Here is a 14,981-nt window from a genome sequence, read left to right on the forward strand (position 1 = left end):
ACCACCTTCCTCTATGGCTTGCGATTGGGATCCAGCACCCTAAGGAGAGGGGCACCTGGAGGCTAAACGCCTGGGAATTAAAAGATGTGGAGATAATACAAGCATTAAGGGTTGACACTGAATTATACTTCAAGGAAAATAGAGGCTCAATGTCCTCTGCAATTACGTTCTGGGAGGCATATAAAATGGTTCTCTGAGATAGGGCCCAAAATATTATAGCACAAAGGCAAAAATGAGGCAGCCAAGCCATGAAGAACATGGACCAACAATTGCTGGACTTAGAAAGAGATCCCAGAGCTCTAACAGGTCCGCACACACAGGAAAAATCGCACTCCTGCGGAAAGAGTATCGCTCATTAGCACATCCGGAAGCAAAATCCCAATATTTAGTGACACAAAACCGCCTCTATGAAGCGGGGGATAGAGCAAGCAAACCTCTAGCATGGTTGGGGAGGCGGAAGCGGAAACACATTGGGTACCTTGTATTGAAGGGGGCAACTGACCTATTTACAATACCGATAAGGAGATTGCCAATGAATTTGCAAAGTTCTATAAGGATATCTACCGTGAGCACACATCCACAGACACATCCCTAATTGAGAGCTACCTGGACAGGATATCCCCGCTACCTTTGTCAGCGACAAATAGGGACTTCCTTGATAAGGATATAGTGCTGTCAGAAATCAAGGCAGACCTAGCCGCAATGCAACCTGGTAAGACACCTGGGCCAAATGGCCTTACAGTAATGGTCTTTACGAAAGGCCACAATAGTCGTTATCCCTAAGGAGGAAAACCCCTCCAGGGATTGTAACTCCTACCGCCTGATCTCGCTCTTGAACATAGAGACGAAAATCCTTGCTAAAGTACTCGCCACATGATTAGTGCCAGTAATACCACCAAATGATTCATCCAGATCAGACGGGCTTTAAGCCAAAGAGATCAACAATGCTCAGTCTTCTCAGGCTTCATGCTTGGATTGATGTATTAAGGGCGTGTAAGGATCTCCATCTACCGCTAAGTCTAGACACCCAGAAGGCGTTTGACACAGTCCATTGGCCGTTCATGATGAAAACTCTGGAATAGTTCAGACTTGGTGCCATGTTTCAGTATTGGGTTGTGCTGCTGTATACCAACCCAGTCACAGGAGGCCATGTGAACGGACGCCAGTCAGGGGAGTTTCCGGCTGAGCGAGGCACACAGCAGGGATGCCACTCTCACCATTACTGTTTGCCCTCGCAATTGAGCCCTTGGCCTGTGTTATTCTCGCACACCCAGCTATTTCTGACTTCCGTATAAACGAGAGCCGAAGGGATGCTGAAAAGATTTCATTATACACGGTTGATGATATCCTCCTTTATGTCACCCGCCACTGAACAACACTACCCTAGATTCTAGCTACATTTGCGAAATATGGGTCCTACTCAGGATATAGAATTAATTGGACTAAATGGTGTCTCTACCAAGTGGGTGGCCACCATGAACATTTTGAACCTCCAGACAACCTATGACTAGGCTTCACTTACTTTGAGATTTATGTGACACTTAATCACGATAGGTGTTGAGAATTAAATGTGATGAGGGTCCTGACCAAGCTCTATAAAGATATAGACCGATGGGGGAATCTCCCCTTAACCTTATTTGGTAGAGCAGCGATGTATACTCTCCTGAAATGATTATATTACCTACAAAACTATGTGCGCCTGCCCGACGGCATCTTTACTAAGATGGAGCAGATGGTCCATGCATTATTTTGGGGTGGGAAACATCTCTGAATAACCTTGCAAACACTTCAGCGTAACACCTACAGTGGAGGGATTGCACTACCGGATATTAGAGCATATTACTGTATTACTGGGCAGTACACCTCATAGCGATTAATGACTGGGAGCATGCACCCAGGGACCTCCCACTATACCAATTAGAGAGGAACCAATTTGAGTGTAAGTCTCACTTACATTTCCTGTATGGGGGGAAGAGGACACAATCTGTCCTTCTGCCCACAAGACTAATGATAAAAGCGTGAGCTAAAGCGGTGAGGATGAGAGGTTGGTACACAAAATTTACACAGGAAACCCCGCTATGGGAGGGCAGTTATCTGAAAGAGCTGGGGAAGCTTTGGGGATTCCACACATGGGACATAATAAGAATTTCCAAATTAGGAGAGCTCATCAGTGAAGGATCGCTAAAGACCTTCTATGCACTAAGGCAGTGGCTCCCAGCCTTTTGACTCCTGAGGACCCCCAATGAATCATTACTTGACACCGGGGACCCCCAGCAATTTGTACGATTTTAATTTTCAAACATTAAAACAGTAATGCGAAAAAGATATAACAAGTACACACCAAACAAATACTCAAATTACTAAAGATAAAATTCTTTTATATTGAAAAAATATGCAAAAATCGAAACATTTTATTGGGAAAGTTGGCGCTGCATCTCAGCAACTACCTTTTCAATGTTTGGTTTTATTTAGGAAAGGTGGGTCCTCAGGTCAGATTCTACATTTCCGGAGCAATTTCTGTTTTTATTTTTTAGGTATGCAAGATCTGAGAAAGCTTTTTCACATAAATAAGTGAAGGGGAAAGGAACCAAACCATAAGGGCCTTTCATCTCTCCCTAGCCTCTCTGTCACATGTACTTCATTTGTTTTATAGCACCTCTCATACCACTGTAGGGTGTCAGGGCACTTTACAGGGGACTACAAGGTGTAGGATACACGTCATCCACACTGGTAGGCATTTTCTAAGAGTGCTTGGTCCGGAGAAGCACAAATTTAGGATTCAGAACAGCGCACAGTGATTACCGATGACGCTAGCACAGTGCTTCATTTGTAAATAAAAACGTGCCGGTGCCCAAAGCCCTCATCTTAAACATGCGCTGCTGCAATTAAATGTGGGTACACGGAATACTGAGGCAGCATAATCCTGAAGTCATCTCTGGACTCTTCAATCCATATAAAGCCACTTCCTGCCACTTCAGCTCACTCTAGCAGCTTTCTTCTTTCTCCCTTTATGAAGGCTTTTTCATTTTTCCCTTCCTCTGTCTTTCCCATATGTGTCTTTTGCTCGCAGCAAATGCACAAGAATAAGCCCCAACCCTCAAAAATAAGTGCCGGTGCTCAGCACTGGAAACAACAAGCACAAATTAAGCACTGCGTTAGCAATAAGAATGTATTTTATACACAAGCAAACCTTTTTTTGCAGCATAAGGAAAATGAAAGACATGCGGTTTGCATGCAGCTCTTTAATGGCAGTTCACAGCTCACTGTGCTAGATTACGATTATGAACTGCATAGTAACAAAAGAATCTCTGTGACAAAAGCAGTAACCCACTGTGCCATGCACGTAAAATACTGTTCTTTGCATGATACACATTCTTTGCAGCAGACATATTAACTATCTGCGCTACCTTTGAGTCAAAACTGCTACTGCACAAAACTCCCATCTCTCTCCAGCAGATACATTAATCACTTGAGTTAGCTTGATGCTTTTATTTTTGCAGTACAAGGAGCTTTGCAGTGCGTTTAAAACTGGTCAACAAAGGAAGTAATAAATATGAAAACACGCATGCACGTGTTTGTCAGAGGCCCCAGCTGGAGAAGTGCCTTCCTCCCAGCCCAGGCCTGTGGACCCCCTGGGAATGTGTCACGGACCACAGGTTGGGAACCACGGCCCTAAGGGAAGAATATCACTTCTCACAGACACAGCAATATCAATATCTCCAGTTAGCACATGACTGGCGGGCAGAAAACCTGGACACAGCACACCTTCCGGACTATGCTCCTTTGAAGGGAAGACTCCTCATGGGTCAAATAAAGGAGAGGGCAATATCCTGGACATACAAGACCCTGAATAATAACATGCTCAACACGCTACTTTGTTTGCAAGAGAGGTGAAAGAACGACCTGGGACCCTTAGATGGCACGGACTGGGAGGCAGCTCTTATGCACCCACACAAAGTGGCCATAAGCATTTGGTTACGACTAATACAGTTCAAAATTCTGCATAGAATCTTCTATGACAGAGCGAGACTCCACAAAATGGGGAGGGCCCTGTGCCTGGCCTGCCTCCCCTGCGGGGCAGAGAGGAGAACCTTACTGCATTTATTATTGTTTTGCCCACATATCCAGAACAGTTGGTCTAGCATTCGAAGAGATATTGGAGAGGTGCTGGGTGTGCAGATCCCGGTTATTCCAAGTTATGTATTATTGGGTATTTCAACGGAAGTCGACTTGCCACGCCCTAAACTCCTCTTTAGTAATCTATACCTGGTGGTGACTAAAAAGGATGTGGCAAGACAATGGGGATCCCTGCAGGCCCCCACGCGTACGGAGTGGAGGGGGGGGTGGATCTCTTCATGATAGCAGAAAAAGTGACTTATCAAGCTGGTGGCTGTCTGAGGAAATGTATCAAGGTGTGGGTTGACTGGAGTGAATATCATAACGTGCATGACAAGCATCTGCGAGGTGGCCGAGACACTATACATAATTGCTAGTGCGTTGAATGTTGGGGAAGACACAAGTGGATGCGCTGGTAATACCATCCTCAGTTTATGTGACAGATGACTAAGATACAATTGTAATGCCTTCCTGTGCTTTCATTTGAATTGTCAATGCCTCCTGTCTTCTTGCCTGTTGGGGCATGTTGTTATGTCTGTTTCAAAATGCAAATAAAAATACTTCTTTACAAATAACAAAAAAATAAAAATAAAAAATGTACGCCATGCTGGATGGAAAATTTTGTAGTGTATTCCTCATACTGCCTTTACCCCTACCTCAAACGTTCTCGTTTATTCTTATTATTTATGGTTGCTATTTGCCACGGTTTTCTTGTGTTTATTCTCTTATTGTTTCTAATTCTTCTTTGATTGTAGAATTTTAAAAACTGTCTCGTGTTTTATGTTTTATTTCACTTTACATAACAAGAAACTAAGTTATTTATTTTGTGGGTCTTTGTAGGCATGGAAGAATGCTTAAGGTTCCCTGACTCCAGGCTTCCATACCATTGTATTTTGGACCTCTGCCAGCATTTCACAGCAGTTGTGATATGGCTGTGGCAAATAAAGAAGAGTTTTATTGGAAAACCTGTCATACGTTGGTAAAGTCAGCCACAACAACAGTGGTTAGTAGTCATAAGTTACTGCTTCAAACAAGCATTGGCAAAGAAAGATCAGCCTGACTTTAATGTGCGTTAGTATACTAACACATTTAAACAGCTGCTTTTCGCAAAGGCTGTTTACATATGCTGCCAGCAACAAATGTTGAGTATCTCATTAAAGCCTACTGTTTTGGCATTGCAAATGACAAAAATTTGCAGAAAGCATTACTTTCTATACATAGTGCATTTGGAAGATAAATAGTTAAATGTTACAGACGAATGCTGATGTGACACAACCAGACTAGAATGCATAACATATATTGTTAGACTTGAAAGGCAGCCATAGATTCACTTTTTCACATACATTGTATCTAATTTAACAGTAAAGAATTGGAGCAAAATTGATTTTTTAATACTCGAAAATATGAGAAGAATTTAGATAAATATCACCCACAGACCTGGAACACAAGTTTTTAGTGCATCGTTTTGTTTTGTATATGTTCAGTGATCTTTTTCGAAAAGCACACACTAAACTGTATATTTCGCATTTTTCGGTTAAAAAATTGTCTATGTTTTGTCGCTATTTGAATTTAAAGTTTGTCTTTTCAATAACAAATTGTACATAACTGATTGTGTGCAATGTACCGTAAATAGTAGCTGGCATCTGGTATCTTTAGGTGAGTCAAAGTTTTAGACGCTCTCTTAGTTGTTTACCTTTGACCTGCTGTTGTAAAAAGAGCGTGAGATTTCTCTATTTCCTATAAAGGGGTTTAAACTGGAGCTCGTCTACGGTAGTGCAGCAGACTCAGCAGAAAGGATCTAAGCAATCGGTAATTAGGGGCCTCTGTGCTTCATATTCAGTGATAACGTTTGGCTATTTCGACTTGTTTTAAGTTGTTTGTTTTTGCAGTTTTATATTGCGCGAACTTGGCTCAGGCGGCACTGCAGAGCTTTACTGTATGTTGACGCGAGTTCCGGGATTGTAGCCTGGTGCTCCAGTTCTGAAGTCAAGAGCTCTGGGTATTATACCATGCCTTCTCTTCTTTCTGTTAATATTTTTCGAAACTTTCGGATCTTAGTAGGGAAACGAGGCTTAGGGAGACCAAGTAATATTGTCTAGTAAATCAGGGTATTATCGATGTCTGACGTCGGGTTTAGAACTCCATTTGCACGAGAAACATTCAGCATTTTAGCCACAATAGCAGACCCTCTTCCAAAGGAAGGCTTGTAGCTTTACATACCCCATCATTTGACACTGGTGGCGGGCATGCGGACACCCTTAAGGGCATTGTCGCCAACAGCTCTCAATTGATTTTGAGGCTGTATGTAATGCACGTATTTATTCACAAGTGTCTTTCAGGGCGCGAACATTCCATGCACGCCCACAGACTCGAGTCAGACGGGAATGCCCCATTTTTTAAACCTAGAAGTGCAATTATTTAGCTGTCTCGTACCTAAAATCTTCTCCACTCCAACGTACGTCAATTGGAAATTAAACCCCTCCCTACGATGTATTGATTTTTTGCAGAATCTTACTAGTTTCAGTTACAAAATGTTTCCACGTTTGCCATCCTGCCGAGAATGCGTGTCTGAGCTCTGAACGTATCTTTTTCAAACAACCATTATGCCAGCAAGTTTGTAAGTAGTTGCAATGTTACATTCAGCTTCAGGTTTAAAATGAAGCTGCTTCAGTTCGTATACCTTGGAGGTCTCAACATTAGACTATTCTTTGGGTTCCGGAAGCTGGGCAGGGCATGTTTTATTTCCGGGAAGAATATTTTTTTGTAGAAGATCATAAGAAATAAATACAGAAGGTGACTAGGGAGAGTGGAACCGAGCGTCTCTTTCAACGACAACACTGGGCAACTTACTCAAGATGTGCACAAAAATCTCATTACAAAACAACACTGAGACCTTAACGGCATGCCCGCGTCTGCCAGAAAACACTTGAGTCTCTATAGTGTGTGGAAAAAGGCTGCCTTAATGAGACTTTTTATTCTACCATTAACTTTCAATTACCCTCTCCCCCCACCATCGCTAAGCATCAACAAAGCCAACCTCTCTCTAAGCCCTGAAATACTCTAAACCCTGTCTCAAGAAAACCCCCGTACACATGTTTTTTTGCCCCCTCCACACCACAATCTACAGTCGTTCTACTAACAATGCTGCCAAGACAACCTTTCCCTGTAACAAAGTTCCATACTAAACATTAATAAGTGAACACTTTCACCCCTTAAAAAAATTAACTTCAGTCTTAATTTCGAAGTGTTCGACAGTAAACAAACCTTTGTCAGTTCAAAACATGTGCATCTCTCTGTTAATTTTTCAAAGTGTCCAGTCGATCATCACTTGCCTCCTCAACAAGTATTTTATTATGTTTTGGCACTCCAAAGAGGACCACAATAATACAAACTGTACAAAAGTCAACAGAAAGCAACATTAACAATAAAATCATACAGGTTTATAAAAAATTGAGAGGGCCTTGCAGGCTTATGTAGGTAAGTACCATCTTTCTTGGCATGATACCCCCAATTTCTGCCTGTTTGTCAGTGTGTTTTTACTCTCACTGGGATCCTGCTAGTCAGGACCTCAGTGCACATAGTTTGTGGCCTATATGTCAGTATGTTTTACTGTGTTGTCAGTATGCTTGACTGTGTCACTGGAGTTCTGCTAATCAGAACGCCAGTGCTCATTCTCTCTGTTTATAAATTTGTCACTATAGTTTACTGACTCCATATTCCATTCCAGATTGGCAAACTGGACCCCCCTTATAAGTCCCTAGTATATGGTACCTAGGTTCCAGGGCATTGGGATTCCAGGAGATCCTTATGGGCTGCAGCATTTATTTTGCCACCCATACGGTTCTCATATAAACACAACTTCGGGACTGCCGTTGCAGCCTGAGTGAAATAGTGTAAGCACTATTTCACAGCCATTTTCCCTGCACCAGGTAACTTATAAATCACCTATATGTCTAACCTTCAGTTCCTGAAGGCTAGGTGCAGAGTTACTGTGTGTGAGGGCACCCCTGCACTAGCAGAGGTGCCCCCACGTTGTCCAGGACCAATTTCCCAGACTTCGTGAGTGCGGGGATACCATTATGAGCGTGCACTACATATAGGTCAATACATATGTGTAGCTTCACAATGGTAACCCCGAATATGGCCATGTGAGGTGTTTAAGATTGTGAAATTGTACCCTCAATCTGATTCTGGTATTTTGGGGGGCCAATTCCTTGCACCCTGGGCGCTCCACCATGGACCTCCAGTACTGTCAAATCAGTCCTCTGAGGTTTCCACTGCAGCCCCAGCTGCTGCCACCTCACAGACAGGTTTCTGCCCTCCTGGGGATTGAGCAGCTCTATCCTGCGACGCTCAGCTCTCTGAGTTACTCTCCGGCGGAGTGGGATCCCTTTGTGTAGTGCTGCGACGACCGCCATTTACAACTCCTTTGTCCTTGGATTCTGGGACTCCTGTGGGTGCTGCCTGGTTTTCTGAGGGCTCTCTGAAGTGCTGATCCCACTCTCTCTCCTCATCCTGAGTCGAGACCCCCAGTACGCCTGGGCCTGGGCAGCGCCTTTTCCTGCCAAACATGTTTCTTGCGTGAGCCAAAGCTTGTTGGCGGAATCCAATGACGAAAAACCATCCTGCATTCTTCTACTCGATGTGGGACATCTCCTGCACCAAGGAGGAACCCACAGCTGTTTTCTTCGGTGCATTTATGACCTTTTCTTCCAACCAGAGAATCCACTTTTGCCCCTTTATCCGGGTTAGCAGGGGCTCCTGTTCTTCCTGGACTCTTCATCGACTTCTGGACTTGGTCTCCTCTCTCCACAGGTCTTCAGGTCCAGGAATCCATCATTGGTGTCTTGCAGTCTTGCTTGGTTTTTGCATAATCCTTTACCACGACTTCTAGTGTGTTCTGAGGAAACTTGCTGTACCTTACTCCTGTTTTCCTGGGCTCTGGGGTGGGGTATTTTACTTACCTTTTGGTGTTTTCTTGCACTCCCAGCGCCTCTCTACACACTACATTTACCTTGGTGGGAAACAGACATTCACATTCCACTATTTTGGTATATGGTTTTTGTTCCCCCTAGGCCCATTGCAATCTATTGTGTTTTTCACTGTTTGCAATATTTTATGACTGTTTACTTACCTGATTTTGGTTACTAGTGTATATACTGTGTATAATACTTACCTCCAAAGGGAGTATAGCCTCTAAGATATTTTTGGCCTTGTGTCACTAAAATAAAGTACCTTTATTTTTAGTAACCGTGAGTATTGTCTTTTTTTGTGTATAAGTACTGTGTGACTATAGTGGTACGGCAAGAGCTTTACATGTCTCCTAGTTCAGCCTTGGCTGCTCTGCTACAGCTACATCTAGACAGCCTAAGCTGCTAGGCACTGCCTACATTTCACTAAGGTGGATCACTGGACCTGGTATAAGTTGTAAGTACCTCTGGTACCCTCTACAAGCCAGGCCAACTTCTCGCAGCTTAGTGCCCTGCTCCGTGATAAAAACCCAAATGCAAGTAAAGTGCTAATACATTACTTCTATTAAAGGTTACATAATCTTTCAAATGTGACAAATCTGTGCAACCAACACTCATACTAATCAAACATCCAGCTTAGTACATAACATGAGACATTGTTTCAAACAGCATTTGCCTATGCTACCCTTCGCCGACAAATACAAAACTACAAAGCAATTTTTACAAAACTTTTACAGTATATGAATGCATTCAAAAAATATTTTAAGTGTTTAAAAAATGTAAACATTTTTTGTGCAATCTGTTTGAGTTTGATTGGCAAATAAGCATTGTTGAGCTTCCGCTGCTGAGGTTATGTTATACTTTATAAACAGTGGTCTTAACAATTGGCGGCTTAGTGAGTGAAGGAAGGGACATACAAATATCACATGATTTTGATCTTGAACATCACTCAAACAAAGATCACAGAGCCTGTCATCCCTAGGTATACCCTCCCAAGATCCAGTAACTACTCGCAGCGGAAGCAAATTCAACCTTAGTAATAAAATTATTCCATGCACACCATGAGGAAGATTCCATAAAACATATGTTTGAGGTTTTATACGGATACTGCTCCCTTCAACAATTTAATTCCGTGCGTGCTGAGCACAAATCAGAATATCCATTTTCCGACTCAATTCATAGATGGATTTTTCATCAAATATTTTAAAAGAAGCTTGGGGAGAGGTGCCATTTAATTTTGACCAATTTTAAACAAATCCAAAGCTTTCAAATAATTTGAAAGAGAGTACTCTTTTCTTTCAAGCTTTATAAAATGTTTAGTGTTTTATTCAATAAGTTGTCCCCCCCCCCCCCCCCCCCAGAACAGCTGCCATAGCAAACACAATTGTAGAAAGGAATCCAAACTGAAGCCGGAGGGCACAAGGGGCAGCAAGATGGTTCAGATCACAAATTTGGTGCCAAATACGCCCTTCAGCCTTCTCAAAAAAGGACCAGTACTGCTCCTCCATTACTTCTCAAGCATAACTCAATGAGGGTGGTATTTCAATTTTATAAACTGTAAGAACATGGGCGAAGTGCCTTTGCCCGCAACACTTATACAGTCTACAAATATCTGAGGCATGGGGCAATGCCTTAGTTCTATACTGACTAATCTGATATTTATTTCGACAGTTACTAGAGAAAATTCTACCAAGGTATGGTTAAATTTCACCACTTCCAGCCGATCAGTCCCTAAAGAACTTTCCTGACTCTACACCTGTGGGACCTAAGCTCTTAGAAATATTCAGTTTTAGGAAATATTCCTCAGCGTAAATTCCCAGCACATCAAGACGTCACTATAATCCTATTGGGGTTAAATCCAAAATTACAACTTCATCGGCATAAAGTAGACAATTTACATTCATTAATCCCAGTTTAGGCAGGTCCCCTTTTGTTTGTCCAACTCTACAGTGTAAGTTGTGGGTGTGAAGAGAAAAAAGAAAGGGCGCAAGAAAGCACCCTTGCTTCAAGCCAGTTCAAGTCTCCACTTTACTGTACAAACCCTGATTCCCTCCCATCAAGACCTGAGTCCAAGTGGAAAAGTGTAGAATAATAATTGGCCTAAGGAGGTAAGCCGGAAACCCCAGTGCAGACACTTTCCTCCACAGCATCCCAGGGACAACCCTATCGAACACTGCAGAGAAATTAATAAAGACAGAGTATATAGGCATGCCCTTACCCACACAGTACTTTTCAGTCAACGTTTGGAGAGCTGTAATATTATCTAGGGTTCCACATTTCGTACAAAAATTGGCCTACTCAGCGGGAATTATGTTATTGCCAAAAGCCAGTTCCTGCAGATGTAAAGAATACTTTTGGCAAACAATTTCCAAATCGCATCCAATAAGGCAAACTGCCTATAACATGCAGGCTATGTTTTGGGACATTTTTTATATGAGGGTACAATAACACTTCCCTTAAAAGAGGACTTTATGACCCCAGTCCAATAGCAATATTGAACCACAGGACACAAAAAAGAGCCCATGCAGACACTTCCTGTTTAATCAGAAGCTCATCGGGACCCATTTCCCCTGAGGATCTTGCTCCCTTAATAATACTCTCTTTCTCCTTGCGGGAGGGCACACTATATGTATTCAATGAGTTGTCCTCGGTGTTAAGCTCCAGCTGGACATTATAGCTAGAATTAGAGGTATAGAATTGCGAAACATAGTGAGTCCACTCTTCACCAGAAATAGGAATGGCCTCAGCCTTACCTCTAGAGTCACAAAACTGGGTTTTTAAAGTTCAATATCTATGTGAATCACAAGAGTAGGCAGCTTCTCTCAGATTAATCAATTTCTGATCCTCCTCCTTCCTATGTTCAGGTGCCTTCAGTCTAGTTCTTACACGCTTCAGCCAGTTGATTTCTTTTTGCCTCAATACTGACAACAACTTAAACTGTTTCCTTAGCAAGTAATTGACATCAAAATGTATCTTTCTTGCCACCAAACGAATAATCACAAGTGGCTTAGCTCTAATACTTCCAACTTTACACCCAAAGGTACGAAAAAGTGGCAGCTGCTTTTCAAACCAGTGGATAGGATTATCTGAAGAGGTATCAAATGAGCCCAGAGTCACTGTTTTTATACAAGAGGCCACATTCATTGTATTACTGTTAGACCAAAAGGTGCACCCATTTGTTTTATTATAAACTACGGCACCTTTCCTGAAATTCCAAGAGCCAAGCGCCTTGAACTATAAATCAGTGACCACCAAAAGAATACCATGACCACTTAACTACATCCTCAATACCTTAAACTGGGGTCAGACTCCAAACATTTGATAAGATAGCACCATATAATCAATTAAATGATTGCCCCCGGACGGAATAGAAAGTAGTGAATCTGCCATTTAGGGCAATAAGTTCATTTGATCTCAAGCTCTCTAAAAAACATAAACCTCTCCTTTCTGATGGATACAACTACCTGTGGATTCCTCACCTGATGAATACTCCCATGGCGCCAGCATTTGACGGAAATCTTCTTACTAGTCTCTGCACGTCGACGAGGACGTCACTCTAGCCCACGCGACGCCGTCTGACGTCATACAGGCAATAAGAAGTCCTCGCCGACGTGCCGATGACAGTTCCCTTTTTTCCGTGCATTCGAAACGGTTATCTTCGAGGGAGTTACTGTTACCTTCGTGGTTACAGTGTATTGTCTGCTGCGTAGTCTTCTCTGCGGTAACAATGTCTCAGAGGAAGTCGGGTTTCAAGCCCTGTCGAGAGTGTGGGGGCAAGATGTCAGTTACAGATCCTCACTCCGACTGTCTATGGTGTTTGAGCTCCGACCACGACGTCTCGACTTGCGATTCATGTCAACACATGAATCCGAAGGCCCTCAAAGAGCGCGAGGCCAAGTTATTCATGGCAAAGTCAAAGAAGAAGGAGAAACATCATAAGAAGTCTTCTTCGCCAAGGTCTCACCGGCGTCATCGAGACTCCCGGCGCCGTAGAGACTCACGACGTCACTCCAGCAAGGAGTCTAATTCGAGGTCACCTTCGGCTCGGCGTCGGAGGACTTGGGAGGTCAGCCCCACGGTCACGCCGCATCCATCGACGCCGTTGCCCTCTCCGGCGTCACCGACTTCACCTGGTCAGGCGTCAGTGATTGAGGTGGTGCAGCCTCTTGTGTTTTCTCCGGCGTCGCAGACGTCGAGGCCGGCGTCGGGGTCGCCTTCGATCCAGGCACCCCAGTATCCGGCTTTTCCCACTCCTGGAGCCGATAGTACCGCGTTTCTTAATGCGATGTATACCATCTTTCAGCAGATGGCTCCAGGAGCTGCTCCGGCTGGTCCTTCGGGGCCCTTGGCCTTTTCGTTGGGTGATCCTGCGCCTCTTCGGCCGGCACCCTTTATGCCCTTTCTCCCTTTTGGGAATGTGGGCTCGGCGCCGGTGCCGGCGTCGGTGGCCGCTCCGGTGGCTTCGGATGTTTCGGCCCCGGAGGTTGCCCCTCCGTCGAAGTCAGGATTTTGCCCTGTGACTCCGGTTGGTCCATCGGCTCCAAGACCTCGTCCTCCGGCTCCTGCCTCGGCGCCGAAGCTGCCTGTGGCGCCGGACGCGGCGTCAGATGCTTCTGGAGATCGGCGCCGTTCTTCGACGTCGGCGGAGGCCATGTCGACTCCGCGTATCGAGGAGAGACTTCATTCGAGGAGGCGTGCTCTCCGTCTTTTAGAAGAGCAAGAGTACCAGCGAGTCCTAGAGGAGGGAGAGATTGAGGACTCTGGAGACGGACTGCATGGTCTGGATACAGCCAGTGGGCTGGACACTTCCCCTGAGTGGGACCTTTCATCTCCAGGGGAATATACGGAGGAGGCTGCTTCCTTTCATGCTGTGGTGAGGAAGGCAGCGAGCTTTTTGGACCTGCCTTTGCCGGTGGCAGAGGCAAAGCAGAATTTGCTGACAGAGGTATTGCATCCGGCCTCTGCTGCAGCTGAGCCTCTCTTGCCATTTAATGAGGCTTTGCTGGATCCGGTGTTGGAGGTGTGGAAGAAGCCGGTGTCTTCCTCGGCCGTTCATAGGGCTGTGGCCAGGAGGTATCGAGCTGCACCATCTGACCCTGGCTTTCTCTCTAGACACCCTACGCCGGAGAGCTTGGTGGTGCAAGCCTCCTGTTCCTCAAAGTCAGCGCCTGGTTCCTTCCCGACGGTGCCTGGAGACAGAGACTCCAAGAAACTGGATGCGCAGTCCAAGAAAATATTTTCGTCATGCAGTTTGGCGTTGAAGGCCACCAACGCCACGTGCATTCTGGGGAGGTACATCCATGCGCTGATGGATGATATTTCGTCTTCATTCACGGAGCTTCCCCAGGGTCTTTTGGATGTGGTCTCGGACGCCCAGGCTGCCGCGACCCAGATTATCCAGTCTGGGCTGGACACGACCGACTCGGTGGCCAGGGCGATGGGCACGGCTGTGGTGGCAAGAAGACAGGCCTGGCTCCGAAACTCAGGGTTCTCTGCGGATGTGCAGTCGACCCTGCTGGACCTCCCGTTTGATGGGGACAGACTGTTTGGAGCCAAGGCAGATTCGGCCTTGGAACGATTTAAGGAGAGCAGAGCCACAGCCAAATCGTTAGGACTGCAAGCTCCTTCTTCCTCTGCCTCTTCTAGAATTTTCAGGAGGTTTCGGGGATTTGGGCGTGGCTCTTATTCCTCTTCCTTTCGGGGGAGGTTCCAGCAACCCGCCTCTTCCCTCCCCTATAGGTCATTTAGAGGGAGGGGGAGGGGTGGGGTCCGTACCAGAGGAGCCTCTCAACAGCACTCTGCCTCTTCCTCGTCCTCTGGAGGGGTGCAGCAGGGGAAGCAGCCTTAGGCTTCCACCGTTTCCCACTCACTCCTCTCCTGTAGGGGGAAGATTAC

General features: G+C 44.9%; 1 protein-coding gene across 3 annotated transcripts in view; it reads left to right on the plus strand.

Annotated features, from left to right (window-relative positions):
- The window catches only part of DUSP23 (dual specificity phosphatase 23), a 145,314-nt gene that overhangs the window by 34,416 nt on the left and 95,917 nt on the right, over positions 1-14,981 (plus strand). The window contains exon 2 of one of the 3 annotated variants that reach the window (XM_069217758.1): positions 4,957-5,119. The exons of the other annotated variants lie outside the window; for them this stretch is intronic. The gene's annotated coding sequence lies outside the window, so the exon portion shown is untranslated. The remainder of the gene's footprint in view (positions 1-4,956; positions 5,120-14,981) is intronic. 3 annotated transcript variants of the gene reach the window in all.

Source organism: Pleurodeles waltl, chromosome 12 (genome assembly GCF_031143425.1).
Source record: "Pleurodeles waltl isolate 20211129_DDA chromosome 12, aPleWal1.hap1.20221129, whole genome shotgun sequence".
Taxonomy (NCBI): domain Eukaryota; kingdom Metazoa; phylum Chordata; class Amphibia; order Caudata; family Salamandridae; genus Pleurodeles; species Pleurodeles waltl.